We start from the raw sequence: 5,416 nt of genomic DNA on the forward strand, positions 1-5,416 counted from the left end.
GCTCTTGGGTCCCTTTTCCTCTGACTGGGTTGCTTCATCCAGCCTTAGTATGAGGGTTTGTGTGTAGTCTTATTGAGTCTTATGGCGTCCTTATTTGAGATCCCCTGGGAGGTCTTTAAGAGAAACAATGGGGTAGTAGCTCTGGGGTGGGGAGTGGGGAGGCTGGGAGGAGTGGAAGGAGGGGAAACTTCCATCTAGATAGCAGTATGAAAGAAAAATAAATAAAAAGGAAAAAAAGAGCATAAAAAATCATGAAGCTTTGGGGACCACATTGTCACTACTGCAGATATTCATTTCCACTCTTCAGCTTTAATGCATAGGTGACCTATATACGGAGTCACTGGTTACGCTCTGAGTTTATGTGCACTAGAAATTGGACTTCACATAGTTTTCACATGTCACTAAGTATTCTAACACTGTAGTTTGAGCTTTATGTAATTTTCACCTCTCTAAATATTATCTTCCCCGCCTCCACCATTAAAAACATGAAGATCATTCTTATTTCCTGGATTGTGTAAGACTAGGCATTTGGTCCAGTTCGGCCTACAGGCTGTAGTCTGCCTGTTGTGCTCTAGGGTAATGACTCAACCTGTTTAGTTCAACCATAGACAGAGGAGAGCAGTTTTCAGCTTCAGGTTTGTGACACTCCTGCCTTGTTTGCAGACCAAAAGATTTCTGCTAGATGATATGATAGTCTACATAAGTGACTCTCAAAATTCCACCAGAGAACTCCTACAGCTGATAAACACCTTCAGCAAATTGGCTGGATACAAAATTAACTCAAAAAAGTCTGTAGCCTTCCTATACACAAATGACAAGCTTGCAGAGGAAGAAATTAGGAAAACTACACCCTTCACATTAGCCACAAGCAATATAAAGCACTTAGGAGTTACTCTAACTAAGCAAGTGACGGACTTGTTTGAAAAAAATTTCAAAACTCTAAAGAAAGAGATTGAAGATGACATGAGAAGATGGAAGGATCTTCCTTGCTCATGGATCAGGAGAATTAACATAATAAAAATGGCCATCCTACCAAAAGCAATCTACAGATTCAATGCAATCCCTATCAAAATACCTACACAATTTTTTAAAGACATTGAAAGTTCAATTCTGAACTTCATATGGAAAAACAAAAAACCCAGAATAGCTAAAACAATCTTGTACAATAAAAGGTGATCTGGAGGAGTCTCCATACCTGATCTCAAATTGTACTATAAAACAATAGTAATTAAAACAGCATGGTACTGGCACAGCAACAGGCTGGTTGATCAGTGGAATCGAATCAAAGACCCAGATATGAATCCACACACATATGGTCATTTGATTTTCGACAAAGAAGCCAAATCCATTCGATGGAAAAAAGATAGCATCTTCAACAAATGGTGCTGGTCTAACTGGATGTCTATGTGTAAAAAAATGCAACTGGACCCATATTTGTCACCCTGTACAAAACTCAAATCCAAGTGGATTAAAGACCTCAACATAAAACCAGAGACACTAAATCACTTAGAAGAAAAAATGGGAAAGAACCTGGAACATATTGGCACAGGAGACAACTTCCTGAACAGAACACCAACAGCCCAGGCATTAATGTCAACAATTAACAAATGGGACCTCATGAGGCTGAGAAGCTTCTGTAAGGCAGGAGACACTGTCAAGAGAACAAAGCGACAGCCTACAGACTGGGAAAATATCTTCACCAACCCTACATCTGACAAAGGTCTAATATCCAAAATATATAAAGAACTCAAGAAATTAAACACCACCAAACCACATAACCCAATTGAGAAATGGGGCATGGAACTAAACAGAGAATTCTCAACAGAGGAATATCAAATGGCCGAGAAACACTTAAAGAAATGCTCAACCTCCTTAATCATCAGGGAAATGCAAATCAAAACAACGCTGAGATTCCATCTTACACCCATCAGAATGGCTAAGATCAAAAATTCAAGCGACACCACATGCTGGTGAGGATGTGGGGAGAGAGGAACACTCCTTCATTGCTGGTGGGAATGCAAACTAGTACAACCACTTTGGAAATCTATCTGGTGCTATCTCAGAAAAATGGGAATAGGGCTTTCTCAAGACCCAGCTATTCCACTCCTTGGAATATACCCAGAAGATGCTCCAGCAAACAGCAAGAAAATTTGCTCAACCATGTTCATAGCAGCCTTATTCATAATAGCCAGAACATGGAAACAGCCTAAGTGTCCCTCAACAGAAGAATGGATAAAGAAACTGTGGTACATATACACTATGGAATACTATTCAGCTATTAAAAACAAGGAATTCCCGAAATTTGTGGACAAATGGATTGAGCTAGAAATGATCATAATGAGTGAGTTAACCCAGAAGCAGAAAGACTCAAATGGTACATATTCACTTATATCTGCATATTAGCCCAAGGGGCATGTCCCACGAAAGCCTTCACTTACCAGGAAACTGAGACAGAGGGGAGGACATTCTAGTGGGACTCTAGATGAGAGAAGCATGGGAGAATGGCAAAGTAGAAGGATCCAGAGGGTCCTAGAAGCCTACAAGTAGAACATTATGATAGGCAGATTTGGGCCCAGGGGTTCCACTCAAACTAAGGCACCAGCCAAGGACAATACAGGTGGTAAACCTTAAACCCCTACCCAGATCTAGCCAATGGACAGAACACTCTCCACAGTAGAGTGGAGAGTGGGATATTACTTTCTCACATACTCTGGTGCCTCACCTTTGACCATGTCCCCTGGAGGAGGAGACCTGGTGGCACTCAGAGGAAGGACAGCAGGTTACCAAGAAGAGACTTGATACCCTATGAACATATACAGGGGGAGGTAATCCCCCTCAGGAACAGTCATAGGGGAGGGGAATAAGGGGAAAATGGGAGGGAGGGAAGAATGGGAGGATACAAGGGATGGGATAACCATTGAGATGTAACAAGAATAAATTAATAAAGGAGAAAAAAAAGATTTCTGCTAACTGTGGTGCTCACCAGCTCTGTGTTAGACTAAAGTGAGTAAACTGTGTTTGAAAGCCTTTCAGGATACCATCACAGAGTTTGACCATCCATAGAACAAAGTAGAGAAATGTAAATTAGACTACGTTAGTGACAGGTACTGTAATAACCTGCCTCTTGGTGAAAAGTTCTGTAAGTGACAAATCCAAACTGTTGTAGGAGCCATTGCCAATCTTACACAGGTCTGTGATTTGATGTATTATAAAACTTGATATTTAATAACTCACTAGCTAAAAATATACTATAATGGAACATGCCAGTTCTGTTGGATTGCTTTGTAAGCATCTTTTGAAATGACACTTCCTTGGCTAATGCAACGATATGTGCATCAATGTTTATAGTTGGAATAGTTCTCCTTGTCAATTTGACACATGGCTAGATGGGCCCTCAAGTAAAGAACCTCCTGGATAAGACTGATATGTGGGAAAGGTGGTATACGGCAAATGCCTTTCCTTTGCATTCTCCCATCTTTCCAAGTGAGCTGTACATAAGGCTTCACCATGGCTGAGAGCAGGAAGCTCAGGGCAGGGTAAGTAGATAGAGGAAACTTGGTGGAGGACATTCTTAAACATCCAGCACCTTAATAATGTGGTTTCACCATTTAATATTCTCTCTCTCTCTCTCTCTCTTAATATTCTCTCTCTCTCTCTCTCTCTCTCTCTCTCTCTCTCTCTCTCTCTCTTTCTCTCTCTCTCTCTCCCTCTGTCTCTCTCCTATACTACATATTTTGGGGTGGGGGCAGGATCTTGTTATATAACTTATAATATCTTCAAAAACAAAATTATTGTAATATCTGTCCATCTACTACTTATTCTTAACAGAGCTACCATCCACTAGGCATAGCTAGCATAGCGGATAGGATCCACACTATTTTATGAGACCTAAAATATTAAGTTTAACTTCTTTTAAAATTGGAAGAAAAAATTAATTGTAATTTAAAGGAAACATTTTAATATCAACATTTTTTTGTCTTTGTGGGACTTATAATAGCACAGTAAAATACAGTGTTGTGTCTATTTCTATAAAGGAAGGAACATTTGAAATAAAAGTCCCTAGGGATCCAAAGTCATCGTGTGATCCTGATTCTGAGCTCTCAGTTCTCTGATATGGGCTGTGGAGAGAAGTAAGAAAGCACTGTTACGTTAAAAAATATTAATCTTATTTTATGTGTATGGGTGCTTCGACTGCAGGTGTGTTTGTGTACCACTTGAATGCTTGATGAGGCCGGAAAAGGGCACGAGATCCCTTGGAACTGCGGTTATAGATGGTTGTGAGCTGCCATGTGGGTGCTGGGAACCGAACTCTGATCCTCTGGAAGACTGATAAGGGCTCTTAATTTTTGAGCCATCACTGCAGCGCCAATATATTACAGTTTCTCATTCCTTCTGTTTTAGTCTGCTTCCTTTTGCTGTAACAAAATATTCAAGGCTGGATAATTCACAAAGAAGCTTCTTAATTCAGGATTCTAAAGTCTGTGAAGTCTAGGAATGGGACACAAGCACTCTCTAAGCATCTGGTGAGGGCTTTCTCGCTCCGTTATGGCATCATGGGGATTATCACAGCACCGGGCAAGAACAGGTGTGCTAGCTCAGGACTTTTCCTCTGATTCCTCCCTCTCCCCTTCCTCTTTCCCCCTCTCCTTCTCCTCCTTCTCCAACACTAGTGCTGGATAATTAAAAGCAATCCCCAACCTCCTTTAAAAAATAGGTTCCCTCACTGGTCTGGGATTTGCCTGGTCTATCCAGGCTGGCTTACCAGTGGGCCCAGGGAATCTGCCTGTCTCTGCCATCCCAGTATTGGGATTACCAGACCTCACCATGACAGCACTTTTTTAAAATGGGTTTTGGGGAACTACTGTGTCTACGTGAGATAAGACAATCACCTCCTTTTTTGGCCATTCCAAATTAATACCACAGAACTTTGGCCAGACTTTCAGTCCTTTCTTTGTGTCCTGTCCCATTATCTTTGTAAGTGGACATTTCTCCTCTATTTTCTTTTTTTTCCAGAGAAATAGTTAATATCCAACTGATCCCAGGAAGGAAGAAACACTTAAACATCCACACCTCAACCCTAAGGGAAAAAACAGACCTGACTGGGGACGGGGGAAGGATATAAGTTAGAGGTTTGTATGTTTTTTTGCATCTATTTCATGGTTTCCAACGCCCGGATTTCCAGGAGGTACATTTTACAAACCTTCCTTCTGGGCCTATTAGTGGATTATGAAATTGAGTCAGTGGAGCATAACCAATATTTTTTTATTTTGTTTTTATTGTAGAAAATACCAAATATATTAAATGTTCAAGAGAATACTATAATCTCCTTTCAGGGCCTATTACCCAGCTTTGGCAAGACCTCCCTCCAATTGCACCCCAGTTCCTTCTCCCGGGTGTTTTCCAGCAAGCTCTGGAC

The sequence above is a fragment of the Acomys minous genome, assembly GCF_964271855.1.
Source record: "Acomys minous genome assembly, chromosome: 19".
Classification (NCBI taxonomy): domain Eukaryota; kingdom Metazoa; phylum Chordata; class Mammalia; order Rodentia; family Muridae; genus Acomys; species Acomys minous.